The following is a 3,892-nucleotide window of genomic DNA, read 5'->3' as shown; positions in this document are numbered from 1 at the left end:
TCTAGACAAGTGGCAGGTAACGGGAAAAGAACCAGGGAGTGTGTCAGAAACTGTCCAGGCCAAAAAGTGGCAATTATTGTCAAATTCAGGATAAAACTAAGTGATTTAATTCACCCTTTCAGTACAAATAGCAAGAACAGTCAGTCTCTGTGTGTGGATGTGGGGCTTTTCTTTTAATAACTTTAGGCACACCATTTATTTTAGCTCATGATATTGCTGTAGACAAAGAACTTCTTCACCTTGTTTTTTTTATTTGTGAGAGAGAGAGAGAAAAAAAAGTAAGACGCTGAATTTGCCAACTTGCCCATAACAAACTAACTCTCCATTAGATTTGGTTGTTAGAAAGTAAGTGGCAGATTGAAATGCTTTAAAATAAATTTTACAGTAACCACATTATAATAAACCCACTATGTATGTACATTTACAAAAATATATGCAATAAAACTATAGTATTTTAAAGCCTCTCAAGCTGCCAGCCTCTTAGTTTTTCCCCTGCTGTTACTGACAAGCTCTCTGCACTCTTTAAGGACAACATTTTCAAACCATATCCTATCCTATGAGTCATATGAGTATCACATGGACACCTGCAACCACACAGAACCCCACTGAATGGTGAGGGGCACTTCATGTGAGTGAAGGGGACAATTAAGTACATCAACTTTCAGGACTGAGACCTAAAGGAATACATTAGGAAGTTGGACTACAAGAGAAACAAAGAACCTCAAACTCAGGTTCTGGAAAGAAAAAAATGTATCTGTTTATGTGACAATAATTTATCACAATATATGAAGAATACACCTTTTGATTGCTATTTGGGTTAGTGCATTTAAAGTAGCACTTGAGATCCCAATCCTGCAAAGGCTTATACACGTACTTAATTCTTCACAAGCCACTCCTCTGAATTACATTAAGTCATTCATATGTTTAAACTCAAACTCACACAGGACTCTGCAAAATCAGGTCCTTAAAATGACTATACATTTTTACTAAGGCAAAAAAACCCTGGTCTAACATAACAGTTGTATATTTGTCCTGTTTTATTAATATTAAAACCTTTAAACCTAACTTAAATATGTAGTTGATTCAAATCTCCAAAGGAGTTCAGAGTCATTTTTTATTGGGGGGAAGGGGGGAAGGGTGCTCCAATATTAAGCCCCAAGCTGTTTACATATGATTAATACATTTGTCTAAAATGAAAGATGCGATGATCTGGAAACACATTGACATTTTGTACTATTTTGTGCAAGTGTAAAACTTGTATTATTATTACCAGAAAGTTTTGCATTTGTACTCTTATAAAACTTACTCATTTCTTCCCTCCACACTTTCACATAAGGCATCAGTTTTAAAAATATTCTGGACTCCACTTTTAAAAATGGAAGCAGTCCAGTTAAGCTACCATACTTGTGAATAAAGATAACCATAGGTGTACCTATAGGACCGGGACCCTTAACAAGCAAGCCAGACTGTTTACTTTTCATGCTTAGTATGAAACTGTGACTAGGATAGGTCAAAATATCTTCCATACAAAGCCTTCCCTCTGAATAAAAAAAAAATGTTCAAAAAAACCACCTATGTCATAAACTTCTGTTTTATGACACTATTACACATTTCAGTTGAAAAAAAATCATGAAGTCAAGAATGAGAGAGATAAAAGGCCCTCTCTGAATCCTACAAGTAAAAAGAAACAGCTTTACAGTTTTTGATTATTTTCATTTTGAAACCAGCTACTGCTTGCCAGCTGTCCACATTCAGGACTAAACCTGCTCTCACTGAAGTCACCTGTTCGGTATCCATTCACATTACGGGAGGTGGGGGCAGGACTAGGACCCTAAACAGGAGAGTCAAACAGTAATAGAAGAAGTGGGAGAATTTTTGCCATGTTGTAGAATCTGAGCTGGAAATCACAGCACAGGGAGTGCACTACAAGATTAGTTAATTATACTCTCATTGCCTAGTTACAGCATTTTAAAGGACAGAGTCACCTCTGGAAGTTTAAGTCCTGATAACACTTTCCCTGAACAGGATTTGTGAATTTGAACACTTTGCCTAATCAGTCACTTCCTTAGGTTCAGGTCTTCCTGACAGCAGCAGAGGAGAAAAAAGCATTTTGAAAGCTGTAAAACAGAAGCAAGGAGACTCGGGGGCAATGGCTGCACCTGAGAGGAAAAAAAAAGCTGTAACTTTTTTTTTTTTAAGGAATAAAATTTGACGTGTCTATTTTCACACAACTTCCCCCTACCGCCCTATCTGTTGATCTGTTTGGCATGACATCAGGTACTCTGCTGCTCTTAGAAAAGATATTTACGTGGGTGGAATCAAGCCAGAACAGCTTCCTTTTGCTAGGGGAACTCCACAAGTGGCAAGACAGCAGGGCTGATCCAAAACCCATTCAAGGCAGTAAAAACTTCCACCAGTTTCAACACACTTTGAAAAATGTCTACATGCCTAAAAAAGGGAGCTGGCACACAACACCCTTTCCCATGCCTTACACACACACATGAATTTTTGGTCCCTGACTGAGAAAAAGTGGCCCCAGGAACTGTAACAACCAAGATGCAGCCCATTTGTCACAGTCAGTCCCTTGATTCAAGGATGATCTCCACCACAGCTCACCAATATGTCTTGAGGTGACTTCCAATCCTTGAGCCATAGCCTCATCTGCAGAAGTTGCAGGTCTTTCCACAAGGGAGAGTAGGCTACAGACTGAGATTTCTCTCCAGCTTTGCCGTTTATTAGAGCAAACCTGGCTCGTTCCCCCTGCTTGGGGGCATAGGGCACTGCCCTCCCCACTGACTAACCCAGGTGGGTAACACCAGAGAGAGGCAGTTAGCTGGTTTTGTCTCAAGTCAGGCAGTAGGCAGGGGAGATCTGCACCTTACAGACCAACTAAAAAAGCTATAGGGAGAGCACATGCTTTGATGAACTCCGACTCGCTGCACTGGATGCCTGAAAAGAACAGGCAGAGTAGCATATCCAGTACAGCCAGCTGTTGCCAAGTGAATGTCACCCTGAGTCCAGTCCAGCTCACAGCCCCTTTCCCCAAAGCATCTCCCTCCCCTCCGGGACTGCGGAGCCATTCTTCTGTCCCTGATCTGTTTGTGTCTCTGGGCAGAGATGCACTGCCCATCAGCTCCTCAGACTCATTAGAGGACCAATGGATGCTGTTTGACATGATCTGCTCGGCACCCTCCCCAAGTGCACTCGCTTTACATCTCCACTTGACATTTCATTTGTCCCACGCCATCACAGAGGTGCCCTTAGTGCCCCCCCCCCCGCTTTACTAAGAGAGGACTCACAACTTTTTGGCATAGCGTGGCATGCCAAAAAGCCCCTCTCCCCCTGCACCTTGTGCCCAGCAGCCACCCAGGGAGCTCTCAATGTTCCTAAACGCTGTGGCAGACACCCCCAAGAGGCTGGCAAGGGATGGAAGGGGGGAGACCCCAAACAAGCAGGGAGAGGACCACAAGCAGAGGGAAAGGGGGCCAGTGCCCGGATAAGCAGTTTAAGCACTTATCGGCTGGGGGCTCCCTACACACCCCCACAGCCGGGGGTTCCCTACACACACACACACACACACACGGCTGGGGACTCCCCACAGATACGCATACATGGCTGGGGGTTCCCCCCACACACACACAAGTGACACTGCCGTGACCGCCGGGCAGGAGGACGCCGCGCAGCGCCGGGCTCTCACCGGGGGATGTATCTGGCCTCAGCCCCAAGTCGCAGCTGGAAGTCGCGCCAAGCCCGCTCGTGCTCCTGCTCCAGGTCGAGGTCGAGGTCCAGCTCCAGGTCAGGCTCCTGCCCCTGCCCCAGCTCCAGCTCGGCGTCCGGCTCCGCCGCGGCGGGCAGGAGGGAGCGGGGCCGGCGGCGCGGACGCGGGCGCTGG

At 45.1% G+C, this 3,892-nt stretch overlaps 1 protein-coding gene across 1 annotated transcript in view; it reads right to left on the bottom strand.

The window, feature by feature from the left end:
* Nucleotides 1-3,858, bottom strand: part of RASEF (RAS and EF-hand domain containing) — a 75,989-nt gene extending 72,131 nt beyond the window's left edge. The window contains exon 1 of the mRNA XM_019517410.1: nt 3,698-3,858. The gene's annotated coding sequence lies outside the window, so the exon portion shown is untranslated. The remainder of the gene's footprint in view (nt 1-3,697) is intronic.
* Nucleotides 3,859-3,892: the final 34 nt, after the last annotated feature.

This window comes from Gavialis gangeticus, unplaced genomic scaffold (assembly GCF_001723915.1).
Source record: "Gavialis gangeticus isolate Ggan-Ray unplaced genomic scaffold, GavGan_comp1, whole genome shotgun sequence".
NCBI classification, from domain to species: Eukaryota; Metazoa; Chordata; order Crocodylia; family Gavialidae; genus Gavialis; species Gavialis gangeticus.
This window is presented reverse-complemented; position numbering and strand designations above follow the sequence as displayed.